Consider the following 21,106-nt stretch of genomic DNA (forward strand, 5'->3'; position numbering starts at 1 on the left):
ATTGCCCCTGGGGTTAAATCCTGCAGATCTCTGACTCACAGTCTCATCCCCAGCTGCAGAGGACTACCCTGCCAGCCGTGCCTCCTGTGCTGCATTTAGTGCTTGGATGGGACTCTTTTTTGGTTTGACTTCTGTTAGCAGATGCAATGACTCAGAACTGCTTTTTCAACACCTCTGTGCAGCACTAAGATCATATGACAATAAAAAATGTCCCCAAATCAGAAGCAAATGGGTAAAGGTTATGCGATCTAAAACTTAAGTAGGTCTAACTCAGGTCAGATACTATCCCTAGAGGATAGAAAATCTGACTCTCTATTTCTCTTTTCTCCTTTCTGTTTCAGAGCTCAGAATTTTTCAGATGTGCAAAACCCTGAAGAGGAACTGAGCTCCCAGTTATTTCTCAGCAAGATACTCCAGAAAGGGACACATGAAAACCCACTGAAAAATATTATTCCTTCTACACTCTTTCCATAATAAAATATGTTTAAATCTGAACATTTTTCTACATGGTCTCTTTACCAATCTTAAAAAAATCAGTCTGAGTCAGCTCAAAAATCTAAAAAAAAATAGAATTTAAAAAACCCTACAAAATAAAATTTGACATAGCCTTTTATTCAGTAAGTTAAAAAGTGCCCTAATCTTAGCATGATCAGAATTTAAGAAGGATAAAAGGTTTTGTTATGTTAAGTCACATGGCCATTGTTCCAAATAGAAATTATCAAGGAATATTAACTCACACTTTTTCTGTTTAGTCATTTACAATGCATGGATGTAAACCCACAAAACACGGAACTCAAGGTCTGGAAGGACCACCTCATTCTTCAAGATTTCTCAAAGTGAGGAATTTAGCCTTCTGCAAAAGCCACAAAAATGAACTGAAGCTGGCAAAGACGGGAGCAAGACACACATTTCTGAGTTGTTCTTCAGGGTCCTAAACAGTGTAATGCCAGAATGATTGCTTCAGGTTCTCTCTTGTTAGAGGAAGGGAACTCTGAAGTATCATTTACACAATAGGTGTGAAGCTCCCTTCGCCTTACCAACCCCTGAAAAGTAAAAAAAAAAAAAAAAAAAAAACCAAATCAAACCAAAACAAAACCAAAAAAAAAACAACCCAAGAAATTTCCAATGGATCACAATTTATTTAATTATGGACCACCTTGACTTTTAAACTATTAGACTGCTCAAAGAACATTTATAAGAGAAGGCAGAAAACCCATTATTCATATCTGCATGTAGTGGTTTGGAACACCCAGTATCCTTTTTGCAAAAAGTGACTAGCGTATAAAAATTGTGAATTGCTGCCCAAAAGGCGATTTTTCTGTAATTGATCATGAATGTGTTCTGAAACAGCCAGTATTGGCTGCTGTCAGGGACAGAATAATCTATTAGGCAAACTCATACTGATCCAGAGTAACATGGTGATTCCTAAATGTTGTTGTGGCTAAACTGAAAACAGAATATAAAGTATTTATTTAAAGAGATAGAAAAGCAGTTTTTAGTCAAATCCTATGCATTTCACAGATAGAGGTATGTTTGTTATTATTGGCATTGTTCCTTTGTGGAGGCTCCTGATGATGATTGTAAGATCTAGCAATTTTTCATCCCCTGCCCTTAGCTGTACCTCTTGTGCTATTTCAAACAAAAAAACACAAAGCACTGACCCTCCAGAAACAGAATGTCATTTGGGATGACAAATTCTGTCATTGCATTGTTGTAAAGACACAATTTAAGAGTGTTAAAATAGATATGCAAATCACGATGACTAGTATTCTGAAACATGCCTGCAGGAACATCAGGTAAGGTGCAATCGAGGAAGAAAAATGTTACTGTTCTAAGGATAACACCTTGAATTTAAAGACAGGGCTCCAGTTGAGGGCTGAGGAATGCAAATTCTCATGTTAAACTGCTCATTTATATATATATATAAAAGCAGAGACTATAATTCAGAAAAGCACTATACATATTCTTAAGTCCCTTTTTCCTGGGAAAGAGGGAAGGTTGTTCACCACGTGCTTTCTGTGATTGACGGCCATCCGTGAGAAGACTCTGCTGCAGAGTGAGAAGAGTGTACTGGTAGAGCTGGGGTATTTGACTGAAGCAGCTATGCTGGAAGTTGCTTCCAGTATTAACATAATTATCCCTCCTTTCCACTGACATAACTAATTTATTTTATAGAGTGTGACTTTGCTAATTGTGCAATGTACACACATCCAAATCTCACTGGAACCGTTCAAATATATCAACATCTTTGTCCTAACAAAGGGCTGTAAGAGTCCTTTTCTCAAATAGTTTTCTAGGTAAGAACACTTTCCAGAACTGGAAACAAAGAAATAAAAGCAGAGAAATATAAATATGCTGTTATTTAATGCCAGTTGAATTCAAAGGATAAAATAAAGTTAAAAATGCAGCAGGCTGCTTTTCACTGGTGAAAATCTTTCAGTTGCCTGACAGAGTTTTCCTACAGAACAATAAAATAGCTATCTTTAAAGGATGAATGGCCAAATTTGGATGATTAACCAATGCCAAGATTCACAAACTCCTTTTTTAAGTGCCTGTTTCTCAAGTCAGTCCTGCCATACAGGAGTGGGGCAGATGCCAGCCCCAGCCATGTGCACCAGCACACACCAGTCATGTGCCAAGCTGTACCCACCAGCTCAGGCCCCTGCTCAGGGGCAGACATGTTTCCCCTGTGGCACGGGAAGACAAGCAATACGCTCCTGGGAGAAGACTGCTTGGAAAGAAGCCTACAAAATTAGCGGTGTGTCCTGACCTTATTCCCAGTATTCATCTGAGATGGCTTTAGCGAAATGCAGTAATGGAGCAGCTTGGAGCAGCAGATGAGCAGCAATGGTGTGTCACACAGCTGCGGAAGTTCATCTGTGACATTATAGGAATTGTATAATGCAGATCGTATTGGTTCCTTCTGGCTTCAAACCTCCGGAAGGATCTGTGATACGCAGATAATATAGACTTTATTTAGAAAATAGCTCCCACTTCAGGAACAACAATGACTTGGATGAAACCAGCCATAAACGCATGTATGGAGTCAGTATATTCTGCAAGTGGCTTCAAAGGAAGCATTGCAGAAATTATCACTGTTACATTATCTTTGTTGTGTCGACAATTCCAATAACTTCCGTTTACATCAGTGCTTTTGTCAAAGGCAATAATGTAATCTATTTTGTTTCTCTGCTAAATATGTGTTTATCACACTATTTATTTTTTTTTGGTGTAGTAAAATAGAGTGTAGTTTGAATAAAATGTTATAATTTGATTATTTTCTTCATAGTCACTCAGTTTATCAAGCTGTGATGGAAGCTTTGCCGGATTTTAGTGTATTTTAATACTTCAGGAAGGTTTACAGGTTTTTGTGACAAATATTAGTATCATTCATTTAACATCTTGAAAAGGCATAAAAAAATAAAGAATGGAAAGAACTCATGGGCAAGAAAGACACAATTTCCAAATCAGATGTGTACTCATAGAAGTAATGAAAGTTTTAAAGAATAGATTTTATAAATTGGAGTAATGTTTCCAACAGTAGAGTTAATGGCACACATAATCACATAATTCTAGGATTGTTAGGGTTGGAAGGGATCTCTGGAGATCATCCAGTCCAACCTTCCCATCAAGACAGGGTCACCTTGAGTAGGTGACACTGGAACATGGCCAGACGGGTTTTGAATGTCTCCAAAGAGGGAGACTTCGTGACGGGGGCAGGCTGTGCCAATTCTCTACCACCCTTAATGTAAAGTTCTTCCTCATGTTGAGGTGAAACTTCTTGTGTTATAGTTTATGTCCATTACTTCTTGTCCTGTCTACACATGTAATGTCTATACATACAGACAGACTTGGTATTATCTTTCCCTTATTCCTACAAAGGCATAGAAACTTGCACAGAACTCAGATGGTTGAATATTAGCATCAAAAATGCTTCCTGAAGCTGATCTTTCTGGGCTTGGGCAAAGCCCAGTTATTCTGAGATTGGGAAATAAGGAGAAAAAGGCAATATTCTGTAAAAAAATAGTGTTCAAAGAAGGTTTTCCATAAAAGAGAAGAATATTTGCTTCTGCCTTACGATTTCAATTTCCGGATAATAAATTATATCAAACGCACAATGCACTGACCTTTTGGAGCAAACATTTTAATAACTTCCTGTGAGACTGGATTAGAGATACATACATACATAAATATCCCTTGTGAAACCTTCCAACTTTGTTGACTCAGCACTGTCTCTCAGAAAATCTGTTCTGCAAGAATTTCTTAATTAGCTGTAGCCCCAAATAGCACCCACACCTTAACAGGTGAAAAAGTGAAATGGCAGCATTCTTCCCTGCTTTGGTGGGTATATGCCATGCAGATGGGCAAGCAAGCGGGCAATCAAACATGGTTTCATGCTTTGCCTTCATTCTACCTATAAAAAACAGTGATGAGTCAAAATCATTCCCCAAATATAGTGTCCCAATGTCCACTTAACACCTAAAATAGCCAATCCAAGTACTAAAATCACTTTGATTTATAGTTTTCTTTTTCAAAGTCATAATGACAGGTAAGCCAACAGAACACCACCTTCCCCCCTTGTATGCAGTAACAGAAAGTGTCATTCCCAGGGATATCAGACAGCTGAAGTTCTGTGTAATGACAGAAGTAAATATTGAGACAGAGAAGCTGGTCTTCTGAAAGGACTCAGTGTACAGGAAAAACTTGTCATATCATTAGAGCCTTGAGGGAGAAGTAAGAGTGGAAGAAAATTCTCCCTCACACTTGGGGTGTGTTTATGAGACAATATAAAGACTAAAAAGAGTGGGGATAGGTGTGATACCATAGCTCTTCACTACAGTGGGATTAAACTATTACAGAACACTGAGTTAATAGCTCCTCTATTTAAGAAAGAAAAAACAAAACCAAAAGGCAAAAGCAAACAAAGACTAGACTAGTAAATTTATTTGCCTGAGTTGATGGATGGATGGCTGATTTTACTGCAATTTCTCTAAGCTTTGTATGCTATTGGGAGACTCAAGAGAGGTGTATGTAAAGGAGTGAAACATTTTTGGGTAGAAAGGACATAAATTATCTGGCTTCTCCACAGTACATCATCAAATAACAGCTGTTTGGTGGTGGGGTCACTCACTGACATGCTGAGAAGCTCCAACATGCTTTCTCCCCACTTGTAAGCACATCAGAACTTTTAAATTATCATAGATGTCATTATATTTGATTACACAGACCATGAAAAAATAAGGCAGTGGATTTTACTGGAAAATTTTACCTCTGGGAAAGTTGTTCACAGAAGGTTTAAATTTGAGTTTCTTCGGTTTCACAATCATGAAAGCCTTTGCAAAGTGGATCCCCATCTTCTGCTGTTGCCTTCTCCCTTGCAAAGTACAGAAAGATCACAGTTACTGTAGCACTACAGCTTAATGGAAGAAGGTGGTATAAATGGCCTTGCCATGGTAGTCTGGCTGAAAATATCATTGAAAAGGTACAAACACCCCTAAAAAATTCAAAGCACATCTTTACCATTTTTATCAGTGAATTTTGAATGAAACACATGGTCTTAGCCCAAACATGCAACAGCTAGAGTTTCTGTCTCTTTCTGGAGAACTAGATCTAATTTAGCACAGGCAACTGCGTAACAGAGACTTCTGTTTTTGTGTTTTCATGCTGTATTCACTCAGTTGTAAGAATCTGACAATAGCAATGTAGAAAAGCCATAAAGCATCTGGCTTCTCTGCAGTCTATCAGCAAACTACAAAATGTCATAAGAATTGCTTAATACTAGGAAAAGGATGGATGCACAAAGTTTCCATTTTAGTAGCCTTTACAATCACCATCTTGAGGAATAATATTGGTAGGAGAGAAAAGTGACTATCAGACTGCCCAAACACAAAGGCAAGCTTGGGTAGGCAAAATGCTTCCTTTAAAATATTTGGAGATTTAAGTCTAAAAATTTCTTTTATCTTAAATACCATTTAATTATACAAGCTTAGACACATGGATATCTTGAGTTTGGAGTGTTTTTTTGGTAGCACAAAATTTAGGACTTGGCCTGACAGGAAGATTTTTTGGTGCCAGTATATTTAATTACACTGATACAGTTAACTATTAGCTCTTCTGGTCTAACTCTCCTGGGTGGGCAGAGTTACCTGGATTATGAGAGTTTTAAACCTTTTCAGATAACTTGAAAATTGCTTCCCAAGTGGCAAACTGAAGTGATTGGAGGCAGCCCTGTGCCCATAGAATAAACTAATTTTAAACTCTTGTCCTATCTATATGACTTTTTCATGTAGAAAAACCCCTGAGACAAAAGTGCTCTAAAGTCTATTCCATAATACTTACTTCAGTATAATTATTCTTAAATGCTAAGAGTGTCCACATGAGGATTTAGCCCAGAACAGCAATTTCAGTCAGTATGGAAGTGCCTATATATGTGGACACTTGCAGGTACTTTACTCTTTCACACCTAATGAAGGCAGCAAGGTGTTGTGGTCTATGGTTCCAAGGGGGAGAGACTGAGCAAATTTAATGAGGGCACACCCTAATGAACAATGCGATAAAATGAATTAGGCTACCTAAAACGTCTTCACAGATCCAAGTTTTGTATGTATTAACAGGAGACTGAACAAAGTGATGTAGTTTCTTTTCTTGTATGGGGAATTTCAAGCCTTCAATAAATCCCTCATAGACACTAAGAAGAAAATTGGGTGGTCGTTGGGCAAGTGGTAAAGAATTGCTATGGATTAGACACTGGTAAAGTAACAAAACAAATAGTCAATTTTCACCTTGGCAAAGCCTCTATGCTAAATCAGTGTTGAAAATATTCATCAATAAATCAGGAATTAAAGAACAGCAAGATGTAATCACTCTTGTAATGCAAATAGCAATTAACAACAATATTTGCATTTGACACAAAGCTCTGAGGATAATAGAGGCTGGAAGTGCCTGTAAAGAATCCCACCAGTAGACAAATGGGAAGCACAGCGGCAGATAAAATCTGATCCCCAAATCATCATCACGCCTCAAGGGATTAGCTGCATCCAACATTATTTACAGCTGTCTCAAAGAGAGGAATCACAGCACTCCTCACTGCCACCCACAGCCTGGGTCTTATTAGTAAGTCCTGCAGGGGCCCAGAGGCCACCCCATCATTGGCATGTGGGCTAAGGGGAAGGATACAAGAAACACAAGCTTGGAGGGAACGAGGGGGAATTCCCTGACATGGAGCAAGTGTATGGGCCACCCCTCCATGTCCCTTAGCTACAGCAGGGATACAGGTGCCACTGCTTCAGGCTTACTGAAGGGAGTTAAGAAGAAATTTTCTTTTTGAATATATTATTCCATCAGGTGACTTTGATATCTTCTCTAGTATTAACTAGTGTCAGCCACTGCACTGATTCAGAGAGAAGATCTATGCCATTAATGCCACACTCCTCTGATGGGGAGGATGACAAGGAAATGTCCCAAGTCCTCAGGGACCAGTAAATTGCTGCCAGAAGTCGTTCTCATTCCAGCTGGTAGCAGCAATTCTAGACTCTTGCCATTTAGACTGAGAGACATGCAAAGGAAACAGTCAGAAGTCTCACAGGCTTGAAAAGGCAAAAGTACATTTTCACCTAATTAAAAACTGAGACAAATTAATAGTCTACAGTTCTTTTGGTGGTCCTTTGATTTGAGACACCTGAAAAGGCTTATAGTTTCAGAAGCTTTCCTTTGAAAAACCCAGCCTCTAGGAAGGCAGCCTGCATCCCCTGAGGTGGGAAACCTCCTCCATTCCTCCATTACCTACCATATCCTTACTTATATATTAAAATGTGAATCAACACCCTGGAAAGGGAAAAATGTCAAAGTGCTGACACCATTAACAAATACCTTGAGCTAACAGTGAATAAAATGGTCAAACCACAGGTTTTGGGGATTTTATCAGCATTCGACTTCTGCTGTATGCACATCTGCATGCAAATTGGAAGACAAAAAAATACACAGGTATTCATTTATTTCAAAATAACAAAAGAAAGCCCCAAACAAAGCTTATACATATTCTGAAAGCATATACCATCTATTGGAGAGCAAACTCTCCCACTCACTCCCCACCACACATCCTAATGCCTCCATCCTTTCCCTGACCCGCAAAAGCAGGTTTCACAGCACTGCCACTGCTTATGGTGCCCATGAGGGCATTGCTCCCTCATCTCACCACCTCTGCCCTGGGCAGAGCCTGCCAGCCACCATGGGCAGGCAGCTCCAGCTGGTGGGAGCAAGCCAGTGCAGCACAGCACTGTCAGCACAAGGTGGGCAGGTTGACATGGGCCAGGACAGCTGAGAGGTAGGAATTACAAACTCTGAGGTGTTAGACTGTGCTGATCTTCTCCATAGGCCCTGTATGAGGGAGAGCAGCAGGGTTCAGTCTAAGGTGGGAGACACTGAACACAGGACAAGTTGGATTTTAAGGACCACATGTTGAGAGGATTCAAAAGTGTGAGAGAAATACTAGGAGCAAGACTAGAAAATCTCAGGGATCTGGAATAGGGCAGTGGAGGTGAAGTGGCTCAGGGCTAATGGGGAGGAGGGAGGAAGAGAGTATAGAGGGAATAAGAAAGGATGAAACAAGCTTCTGTCATAGTCCAAATACCATGGACAGAATAATAGTGCTCTGAAGTGAGACTGAAGGTTTTTTACACAGGGCTAAAATAAAGCATTAGATAAAGTTTGAAGAAAAATTCCATAAAAAGCTATGATTTAAATGATGTCCATCTGTTTCTTCAGAGAATGCAGAAGAGGATGGATCCCCAACCATTAATCATGATATATAAGATGATGGTGTTTAATTGAGTTCAGATTAAAAAAACTATGTATATTTGATTTGTGATAGAGGCAGGGAGGACTTGCCTCACCTCTGAGCTATATTTTTAAAGCTATGCCTAACGTGAGCCTTTAACACAGATCTCTGTCACCAGAACATCAGCTGAAATATAAATATTGACTATTTTTAAAGTGTTTTGAGTTCAGGAACTAAAAGCTGTTCCCCTTGTTAGTAGTCCAAATTTTGTTAATTAATTTAGCAATTTCATTAGCTTTATGTTTGGGGACAGTATCTAATGTAAATATGCAGTGAAAAAATATCCTTTTCTTGCAGAAAATGTTTTTCAGCATGCAGGAAAGAAAGGTTTTCACAGAAGAACTCTAGTGGTGCCTGCAGTATTCCCCCAGCTGTGTGTTTCACCTTTTGCAGAGGTTACCTCTCTGGCAGCAGAGTAAGCAGGAAAGGAGGATGTGTTTGCCTTGGCCAGCCCAGCTTGCATGGAGAGAGACAGGGAATCTCAGCTCCCACAGCAGACTTTCCCTGCAGCAGCTGAAGCGTTGACACGCAATGTCTTCTGCCAGCTCTGTTATGGGGACGTGATTTCCAGCAGGGAGAAAATTAAAGATAGTTGGGGACTGAGCCATAAAAATCAGTTCTGCAGTTCATGGACATTTGTTCTTAGTACTTGTTCATTTATCCATTTGTAGCTATCATTTCATTTTAGATGTTTGCTATTTTTTTATAAATAAAAAACCATATACAGTCTTCTGTCTATATAGGCAAGGAACTCTTCTGCACGGATCTTTTCTATACACACATTTTGTTAAAGGCAAATACTTTATAAATTAAAGTTAACCTTTGCCTTGCCAAGATAAAAGATGGTTTTAATGCCTTACAGTCTCAATAGGGTTGAGGTAGTATTTATTTGGACTCATTTCATACATTCTAAGCAATTGTAAGTGAGGAACCTAACACCAGGCAATTGATGGACATTAAATTACAATTCATGTGTCTACAAAAGAATTTCAACTTGGTTAAAAACACGCCTTTTCCCAGGGGAGACTGTAGTGGAATTCAGAGAGTAAATTGAATTATGGCAGCTAATGAGTTACAACGCTTCAGCTCCAGTAACTCTTTCTCTGCATATTCTCCTGCAGGGAAGGACACATGTCTCTCCTCAACCCCTGTGTCTCTCAATCCCTGGCAAAAAACCTTCACAGCTGGAGCAAGAGAAGGCAGACAGCCCAGGAGGGCACTGGACACCACCTGACCAGCATTGCTGGGCTGAGCTCTGACTCCTCAGCAACTATCTGAACCACCAAAAAAACAGCACCTTGACAAGCCTGGTAATCTAGATTGTTTGGCTACACTCATTGGCTAGACACATTAATCCAATTTCCACTAAAATTGTTATGCCATTAGATTAAACTGGTTTACATACATTTTACAGAGATTTAATGGTCACCTTTAAGACGCAGGGGAGAAGATGGGTTTTCTACCATGCTTGGCATAACAAGAGTGTCGAAGGAAAACTGGGTAATGCCAGAATGGAAATGTGACTCCCCCAGTAACAGTGAAAATAAACAGGGGACACCAATGAAAATTTTGAATAAGTTGTCTTCCTCAAAAGTATGCTCTAGTTTTAGCCTGAATATGGGATTTTTTTGTTGAAGTCTCCAGGCTCATGCTACGTAAAAAAAATGGAGGATCCAATGATTTCTTTACCTTCAAAAACTGATACTTGCTCATAATTGAATTTTTAAAAAAGGGATTATGAATTCATTTAAATATGTCCATTAAGAGTCAGTATCTGTTTAACTAAATGTATATGCATATGTACCTTACCATGGTATTTTGTTTATTAAATCATCTCCACCGTGATCCTGTGCATAATACAAAGACATATATGTAATATGTGCTGTAATATGTGGTGGCAGATCACAGTTTTACACATCAGTCTTAAAGCTTTCAGCAATTTAGCCAGTTTTGGAGAGGTATAGGAATGCTTGTCACACTCGGGAAGGAACCTGGAGACAGGTGATGCTGGCACTCTCACTCCTTCCCAGATAAAGTTCCTTTGGGAGAGCCACTGTTTAAACAAATTCAGGCAAATCCTTCCAAAACGCACGGAAGAGCTGAGGCAGACCCGGAGAGAAGGGGGAAACTGCAGCTCTTTCCCCATCATGCAGCAGATCAGGGGCTGGGACGACACACTCTGTCCCCACCTCCTCCCGCTTCCAGCAGCGCCAGAAGTAGGTGCAAGAGGGCATCTCGGAGCCTCTGAGGTCCCCCGATGTCAGCAGCTTTCTGCTCTGATAAAGGTCAGGAGTGCTCACTCCCGGCCCCGGCGCTGTGCCGCCAAGGTTCGCTAGCCAGACTCTGCTCGAGGGAAAGGCAAGAGACACTGTAGGGCACATATGCTTCTGTTTATTGAACTCTGCTTGCCCGTGACCCACTTGCTGCTACCGCTCAGACACTCTTTCTGATCCCAAAATTCTGGCATGACATTTTACCTCCATCAGCCGCATATGCAGTATTTAAAATAAATAAATAAAATTAATGCATTAAATGAAGTTACATTTGGATCTGCAAATGTCTTTTTTTTTTTTTTTTTTTTTTCTTCCTGTGGCTATGCAGCTTTTTGGGGATAGGAATTAAGGGGGAAGGGTGTGGGGGGGTGTTCCAATTTATAATATTTTTCCATAACAGTGTCACTTTAGACTCTACCAACCACATGCCTCAGAACAACATTGCCTCAAGACAATCGGAATTTCATCCCCTGATTAGAAAATGGGCCTAAAAACACTGCTTAAGTTTAACTAAAGAAATTAAAATTTCTCTGAAATAATGGCAATAAACAGGTAGAGATAGAGAGAAGGTGAGAGGAGAAAGTGGGGAACAAAAGGCTCTCCCCTCCAAGCCCCTGAAATGAATATTTGGACATATTAGCCCTTAACAGTTTTATAGGTGATATAATATTCATAACCCTTTTTATCACAGTAATCCTGGTTTTTTTGAGCAATTTCCATACCATTTTCAGCCCCTACTCTATTGGAGAATGGTTAAAAGAAAAAAGGTCCATAAACTATTCAAGACAATCCCCTTGACACTATTGTAATCTGCTGATAACTGCTTTGACATGTCTCATAAACCCTCAGTAAAAAAAGAGGGAGAATGTGCCACAAGAGCCTGTGGTACCACTTTTAAAATTCTACCTGTAAACTAACAATTTAGAGTGAGAAGGGGAAAAAAACCCCAAAAAAATTACAAAATCTGTGATATTATTATTATTACCCTCCAATCTAAATCCTAAAATCATTATTGTGGAACAGCAAAGATCTATCATTTAATCCTAACTATTTTAGTCAGTTTAGGTATAGTATTTAATTTATGATAATATAGGACATCACATATGATAAACACAAGAGATATAACAGGGTAAGAATATGAATAGTGGTTTAACATATGTGAGCTGATCTTAAAGGCAGTTTTGGTCAATTTAGCATTAGACTAAGTGAAAGTTATAGGATTAGAAAATGTCAGAGGTACAAGACAGAGATGAAGGGGGACTTTGGGTAAAAAGAAGCAGCTTGGATGACAAGTAGTCAACAAAGACAATTTTTTGCCTTTCCTCATCTGAGATAATAAGGATTGATTATATCCAATAGATTTGTATAGAATGAAGAGTTCCATTTATTGACCAACAAAATGGGGTTCAGCATTCCTTGTCCAACCTTTCCTTGAAATTTAGTTGCTGAACACAAGCTAGTTGAACATTCAACTGAGCAATTCCTTTCCTAGTTTCTTTGATTTTTTATCTTCAGTATCTCCCTTTGTTTTTTACTATTTTTTCTCTTTTGTATTCACATTATCATTATTGCGATGTATTTCTTATCACTGTTGCATATTAATTCTTTGTATCAAATCTATATTGCATTTCTCTTTATTTATCTACTATGTGTCAGGATTTAGTTGTTAAATAAAACTCCTTTCAATTGCCATTGTGAAAGTCTGCTTTCTTTTGATTTCTTGAACTCCTTATTTCCCACTTAATGTCTCAGGGTCAACAGGAGAGGGAAGCAGAGACGACTGAAGTGATTGCATTTTTGCAATGTTTGCATTGTCAGGGACACAACAAAACTGTCTTTAGTGCAAAAAATAAATTCTTCAGTGTGACAGTCAGTCTCTGCTGCTCTCCAGTGACTCCTCTTTTGGGGAAGAATAGGACATACATAAGCAGGGCATGAGCAGAAAATTCCCTTCAGGAACAGGTACCATCTGTATCAGTCACAGCATTTTATCTACAAGTGCAAAGGAACAATGAGATCTAAGCCCAAATATTTTAAAGAGCAACTACTATGCAAAGTGCTGCTTTAAAAAAGGAACTGTAATGTAGCCCCTACGTGGCAACTCGTGAGATTCACTGTAGTTTTCAAATAGTTGAATGAGAAGAGTCATGTAATACAGGCAGCATTCCTCACAGACAGACATATGCTTCAACTTAAAAAAATAAAACAAATAAAAACCAACAAAAAAATCCACAAACACCTCAAAACAGTGAATAACTTCCAAGTCAGTTATTATTTCTGCTATCACCACCTGAATATGCTATTTTTTCCGTCCTCTGTCTCTGCCCGGTGTCACTGATGGCACGGAACGGAAAGAGCTGGAGAAAGCAGAACTAAGACAGATAAAAGGGTCAGTTTGCTGAGACAAAAGATGATATCACGTCGAGACAAATTACAGAGGTGCTGTGTCTAAATGTGTTGAAGCAATAACTGCAATACAACAGCCATATCAGCAGGGCTGCTCTGAGCCTCCTGCTCACGCACGCTGCATGCAAAGCAGGGCCCACAGCCCAGCGCCGCGATTCAGGTCACACACAGCGGCAGCTCCCCGGCAGCTCGGGAGACAGCTACCAGGCCACCTGCAGGCCATCCTGCTCCGGCACGGAAACAGCTGCAGAAGAAGTCATTGGAAGTGACAGGTAGCCCCGCGCTGCAGGGCAGAGCCCCAGCCCGGCGCCGCGCAGCCGGATCCGTATCCCCAGCACACCCCCGGTGCATCCCCAGCTCATCCCCAGTGCATCCCCAGTGCATCCTCGATGGATTCCCAGCGCATCCCCAGTGTATCTCCAGTGCATCCCCAGCATATCCACAACACATCCCTGGTGCACACCCGGCGTGTCCCTGGTGCATCCCAGTGCATTACTCAATCCCCCAGCACACCCTCAGCGTATCCCCAGAACATCCCCCAGTGCATCCCATCCCCGTCTGACTCCGTCTCCGTGCACCCTGTCCACCTGAGAGTCGAGGGGATAGGAGAAGGAAAATATATTTCTTCTATTTCTTCCAGGTATTTTTGGCTGTGTTTTTTTGGTGGTTTGGTTTTGTTTTGTTTGGGTTTTTTGTTTTGTTTTGGTGGTTTTGTTTGTTTGTTTGGTTTGGTTTGGTTTGGTTTTTGTGTGTGTTGTTGTTCTTTATTTGTTTGTTTGTTTTAAACCAGCTAGGAAAAGTACAGGAGCTCTCAAGAATGCAGAAGATCTTTAGAAGATCTCGAAAAATTGCTGATCAGATGAGGAACTTGAGATGGAAAGGGTAGTTAGCACCTGTGAAAGACCAAAAACTGCTATTAGGCATGCTGTTAACCCTGATAGAGACAAAATGGGACAGTCAGCACTCCTAGAAGAGAAAGGTGCCATGGCTGCCTGAAGTAATGGTCACAGAGGGGATAAAAAATACATATGGATAGATCAGTCATATATGGGTACATGGATAGATCAATCTATCTCGCAGCACATTTTCATTAGCTTTTCTCTTGAGTTGCTCTTTGGGGTGTCTGTTTCTTGAAACAGTATCAAGCTTCAGTAGCAAATGGATATATATATATATATTGCTAAGGAAATTATTTGCTGGAATTTATATTTTGCAATTATTTGCTGGAAAAGCTTCTTCCACATGCAGAACTAGGACACCTGCCTTGACATTATTTTTGCCCCAAGACACTAAGCTGTCTTATTTCTGGCGCCAAGTTTAAGCAGATCTGATTTCCCATTGCTGTGCCAAGCTGAACTCTGGTGGCACAACCTCCTGAAAAGGGACCAGAGTTTTCTGAACCAGTTCAGAGAGTACCTGTGATTTTTAGCAACTGACATTACCAAACCAGTCTGAATTGCCTTCAGTACTAAAATTGCTAGGGCTAGAGTAAATTAATCTATAGGGTTGTGGCACAAAATTGAAAAAGGAACACCAGACTATCAGAGTATTTCTCACATGATGTGGTCCTGACAAACAGAGACAATCTAGAACTGAAATTTTCACCCAAATCAGTCATGTTGTTATAATCTCATCCCTGTACAAAAGATCAGCATCCCACTTTCTGTGCCATGCTGGACTGCAAGTGTAACGGGCAGGATTGGTGTGCAGCAGCAAGCACTGGGATGTATTCAGCACTTCTGATCTAGGAAGAAGCTTTTCAGCTTTAAAATGGTTGTAGACTGGAAGTTTTGGGAAGGTTTTGGGCCTTCAGTAAATGAGTTATTTTAGATGCATGTAATTTAAAGATGTGGAGATTTTTTTCCCTTATCTGAAGACACCTATGCTATTTAGAATCTTCCACACCTCCAGATGGATAGCACAAGTTCAAAAGATGGACAGCAAATTTTGGTTTAATGTAGAAGGCCTCAAAAGAAACTAATTTGTGGAATAAGAGATTTTTGAGGACTGGAGAAAAGAACATGTTTTATGCTTCATCTTTATGGCTCTGACATACAGATTGTATTCTCCCAAGGGCATGAAAGTAGGTACAAGTGTTTGATCCCCCAAAATGAAGATGAGTTAATTGTCAATGTAGCCAGGATTCTTTGAGGCCTGGTGAACTCCTGACAGTCTTTGGAACACTCGGTTATCCTTATAAGTGTTGTAATTATTTGGGGAGGGAGAAGAATATTTAATCCGCAAACAAAGAAATGTCGGTTACGTATTGTGATTGCCTTGAAAACTCTATTTGTTTCTAGACCTCTATGTTCCAGCCCCTGAAGAGATGGCAATGGGAAATTCAGAAGCAATGAAATCAATTTATCAAAATTATTGATATATATGAGGTGATCAGAATATTTTGAAAACAAATGCATAGAGCATTAAGTGCTTATTTTCCAAATATTTTGTCTCAGTCTGTTCTTTTGTCTTATTCCATTGATCTTGAAACCATGATAATCAATATCTCTACTTTTAAAAACATTCTGTATGAGGGAAATTACTTCCATTTACTTTAGATGAGTAGTTTTGCTAATGGGGAATCCTCTGGCATTGAATTGCCAGTATCAGTAATACACTTCAGCATAGACCAAGGGTTAATGAAGAAAAGAAAAAGCAACCAAATCTAGGAAATAGCAGAGCAATAATTTCAAAGTAGCAAGGTGGAATATTAAATCTCATCCCAATTCTTTGAATCCTAGGGTGGAATTTTTAACACCCTGGGGGTTGTTGAAGCATCTGGAGAAATGATCAACATGAAACAGGAGTATGCAGTATATCTATATGCAGTATATAGATCTGTGGAGTGAAACGTTTTGCTTCTGTGGCAGATCTTAAAAAAAAAAAATATCATTTTTTTACTTTACAAATGGTTTCAGGCTTATAGTCACCTTGAATTGTGCAGGTTCTGAGACTGTTTTCCAAATCAGATGCAACAACATACCATAACTGGAGTCTCTGTTTTTTGACTTGGAGCAACCAGAACATAAGACAAACAAGAGATCAATGGTCCATCATGAATGCTCACATTCAAAACCTAATTTAAGACACCTGTTCAGGAACCAGATTCAGAGATCCCTCTCTTTGCCACTCCCATTGGGTGTAGAGTTGCCTGTTGGATCCCAAACTATATCTGCAGAGAGAGATTTGAGTGGTCACAAAAGGTCATGGGCTGCAGAAGCTGGGAAAAACCCTCTTCATTGACCTCATCCCTGTAGATTTTTTCCTGTAGCAAGATGTGAAGATACTCCTTGCATGATGTTATCACATGCCCTGCCCAAGCGCAGAGTCCGCACCCTGATCTCATCAAACCTGTGCAGAAGACCTATGTACCTTATCTCTCCCTTTGTGTTCCCTGAATCCTTGCATTCTGTAGACCCAAATACCTGTTCCTCCCTGTAAAATCCCCTAAGATAAAGTGATTTTTACCCCATGAGGTAATTGTTAAGACCTCAGCTTTGTTCTGGGTTTTTCCCTTATGTCATCCCCTGAAACCCCCTGTTTGCAATAGTTATGACCCTCCATTGAATATGTAGACCCTAAACCCTTTAAATATGAACTTGTAGGTCCAATAAAGCATTCCAGTTTCTTGCCTCTGCTGGGATCGCTTAGTTTTTGACCTGCTACAGTTGCCTTTTCATTGAATTGGTGAAACCCTCTATTCAGCTGTTGTATGTCACCTCCCAGAGAACTGAATTGTCTCAACCTTGGGAAGTCTGGCACTTAATTCAGGATGTTGAATTTCATGACTAGAGGTGGATGCTCAAAAGTTATTGGTGAGCAAGCTCATCCATCTCCCTTCTTCTGTGTTATCTCTAAGGTCTTCCCAAAATGAAGAAGTCCTCTAAATTTCAATACATGTGACACAAAGATGTATCCTGTCATTGGAAATTATGCAAAATTAAACTCTTGTAACATAAAACACACTGCTATACAAGTCCTTTTGCATTAATGAAATATCAGTCACAAGGGTAGAGGTAAAGGACAAAGGGTTATAACTTCCATATGCTCTGGAAAGCTGGAGATATGGGTTTCCTGTAGTCTCAGGACTGTTTTTATTCACCTTAATTTTTTGTGTGACACAAGTAGGTACACAACTAAAAAGACCTATTCATGAGTGTAGCTCTACAAAGGTGTGGGGGCTGCTGGAGAATATTTCAATAAATTACTTCACTATATTGTTAATTTTACTTTTAATAAATTTTATTAAATAAATTATTACCTAAGTTGCAGTGCCTAAAAAGAATTTGGATTCAGACCTTGAGTTCTTAACTGCAGAAAAGTGACATTGCCTTGACAATTTTAGTATGTCATCAGGTTTAAATAAAGTCATAGAATCATAGAATATCCCAAGTTGGAAGGGACCCACAGGGATCATTGAGTTCATCTTCTGGCTCTGCACAGGACAGCCCCAGGAGTCACACCATGTGCCTGAGAGTGTTGTCCAAACACTTCTTGAACTCTGTCAGGGGAAAGTTTTCACTTACTTTGCACAAAAGTTCTACAATTTTCCTATTAAAAGCTGATATGATTTCCTCTTGCTGATGAGGTCTGCAAGACTTTAATCAAAAACTCTTGACAAAGATTACAAATTAGTAATCATTTTGGACAGCACTTCTGTAGTAAAGCTTTCAAAGCAAATTCCACCTTAAAGAAAGAGCTTCTTTGGGTCTGTGAAGATACTTGTTCATCTTTCAGTTGAGAAATTTTGGTAATTACATACTGTCATCAGAATTTCTTGGGATTCACACACTTGGATAGGCTAAACTCCATTTCCTTTAGTTCTCTTACTTTTTATAGGTATAGTTTGAATTTTCGCATACAGGTGTTGTCACCTGTTCAGCCTGTATCGATCCTAGCTAATACTTCAAGAATCAGAAGGACTTGAAAAACAAATGTAGAGTCCTTCAACTGGATAATTACGTGTTTTTTTTTCTGTCTCATATTTGTGACAGTGGTGACTTTTCTCTTTATTTTATGTAACTGTACCTAATTTTTTAATCCTCTTTTGTTCTTTCTTCTCTCTTCCTGTGTGCTGAAGCCATGTGCAGACAAATTCCACAGGTAGTGGCATAACTGTGTCCTTCATTTTTCACTTTATCCCTATCAATTTTGCTAATAGACACTTTGTTCTTATGTAAAAAAGGCTAAACAGCAGTACTCAATTTACTTTATATCACAGTTAAGATGCCATTGAGACTAATAGGTACAATTCATATCCTTTTGGAAGTATTTTATCTCAATCTCTAGGGATTTGTTCAAATGACACAACATTCTGTTCCTGTTAGTAACCTCAAAAATGAGAAATATAGATTTAAGTGACACTTTAGATTTTGCATAATTTTCTTTTTCTTGAGTTAGGAGAGAGATTTGTCAGACAAATAAGACAAAAATGTGGGGGGTCGTACAGGTAATCACAGCATTATAGACATATACTCATACTTAAGACAGCTGTTTTGATATAATCTTGGATATCAAAATTCCTAGCTCAGACAAAAGGAAAACTAACCAATTTCAATAATCTCTAGAAACAAACTGTCTAATACTTCAGGGTTAGATTCTTTTGCTTCTGAAAAACTTCCAGTTAAAAAATAAAAGGGTATGTGACAAAAAATAATTGTCAGTTGAAACATCTGGTTTCTACCTATTCCTGCCAAGAACCTTACCCATTCTGTTATCAAGGTATTCCTATTAATCAGAAATTCAAATTCATTCTGAAAGAATGAAAATATTTAATGAAACATTACTAATGAAGGCTCCCTTATCAATGTTATCCCTTAAAAATATTAGATGGCAAAATGAAAATTGTATACTAAAAGTCTACTATACATGAGACAGAAAAGTTTTTTTGCAATGAAAAATTAATGCTTTTGCACTTGATAGAAGTAATGCATTTGTTTATAATGGGCAAAGTGTAAGGATTTATAATATCAATTTCTTCGGTTTTCAGTACTTAGCTTTTGTAAAAGGTGTGATACATGCATAATCAGTCAGAAGTTTCATGTGCTTTCCATTAAAAATTTTATGCTTGTTTTTATAATTTACTGAAGATTTGAAAAGTAGAAATACAAAACTTAGCAAAACCTATCAGCACTTCTTTTCTTTTAGCAGGCAAGCAAAGAAAGGGGGACATTCTTGCTACACTGAATTCAAGGGCAAATTTCCTGGCGGTTTCAAAAGAGCTACAATTTCACCACTGGAGTCCTGCAGTGATGTTCTCTACTGCAGCTGTTTGTGCATACATTTCCCCTTCTCAATAGTTTTCCTGGAGTTATGGTTCTTGCAGTACCATAGCGGTCTCTACCAACTAATCCAGTTTTCACTCTCCAATTGCCCATTCCCTACCCCCAGGCCCAACAGCTCCCATCCTGACTGCAGTTCCTGCCCTCAGTCAGCACCTGGCCCACACCTCCTGTCCAAACCCTCACCTGTGTGAGATCCTCATGAATGTATAAAATCATGTAAAGCACATGCATATTGCAATAACGGTATAACATTATATAGAACACTTACTGTAACATCAAAGTTATAGTTTTCTGTTATAATACAATAATTATAATTACAGGACACTAACATAAAATGTGTTATATTCAGCCAGTTAAGTGGCCTGTCACAGAACACTGGATTTCTTGAGCCTTGCCCATTTTGTTAGTGCAAGGTTTCTCTGGTTTGCACAGCACTGAAGCTACTGTTGGTCCTAGTCCAATTTGCTTGCCTGCCTTTTTTCCAAAGTCAAGGGATCTTTTTGGCTGCAACCACATAAAAATATGTATAGGTGTGGATCCTTTTTTTTGTATCCTTCTCCTGAAAGCTGAAAATAATGGTCCAGCTGCCAGTCCCTTTTCATACTTCATATCCTAAACTCTCACTTAGATTTTTGGGCACCCATGGGACTGTGTTATCATTTCTTCCTTCAGGGACTTGTGATGAAAGTGAACAACCTTCATATTAATCTAAGAAATGAATCTACATTCTTCACTTAGAACCACAACAAAAATGCAAAGTTGTTAAGATGTTTCAATCCATGAAAATTACTCAAATCAATGTCAAGAATATAGGCTAAACAGAGCAAGATAGGTGTAAGCCCGACTAACTGTCAACCTGGGAATATCAAGGTGATGTAAAACCTGTCAATGAAGTGTTTGCTGGTTTTTGTTGATATGTTGGAAATTGTTAGTGGGAAAAAAATCGTGGGTACTTGATTATTCACCTTCAGTTATGGTTGGCTCAAGTTTCAAATGTTCATTTATTCAAAAGCTCACAGTAAACTGTCTCACTTTCAACTGTTGTATATAAATAAAGTGAATTGGATCCAAATAGTCCAACTGGAGACTGTATCTTCCAGGAAGTGATTCCCAGCAAAGTAAGAGGAGTAACTCCGAACAAGTACAACATAATGGGGTTTTGAGCATTGTGGAAGGTTAGTTGAAACTGATTGATTTCCTTCACTTGACTTCCAAGGATTAACTCTGAGTCTTTCAGAGTTCTTCGAAATGAATGAAGTATCCCACAACACCTATTAGGCTGGAATTTTTTTCAGCTTTTTTTAATC

The 21,106-nt window shown here is 39.0% G+C and overlaps 1 protein-coding gene across 1 annotated transcript in view; it reads right to left on the reverse strand.

The window, feature by feature from the left end:
- Positions 1–5,355: 5,355 nt before the first annotated feature.
- EIPR1 (EARP complex and GARP complex interacting protein 1) overlaps positions 5,356–21,106 on the reverse strand; it is a 234,743-nt gene continuing 218,992 nt past the window's right edge. Inside the window, exon 15 of the transcript XR_007628946.1 lies at positions 5,356–5,374. The gene's annotated coding sequence lies outside the window, so the exon portion shown is untranslated. The remainder of the gene's footprint in view (positions 5,375–21,106) is intronic.

The sequence above is a fragment of the Myiozetetes cayanensis genome, unplaced genomic scaffold, assembly GCF_022539395.1.
Source record: "Myiozetetes cayanensis isolate MyiCay16 unplaced genomic scaffold, myiCay2020 scf2-11, whole genome shotgun sequence".
Lineage (NCBI taxonomy): Eukaryota > Metazoa > Chordata > Aves > Passeriformes > Tyrannidae > Myiozetetes > Myiozetetes cayanensis.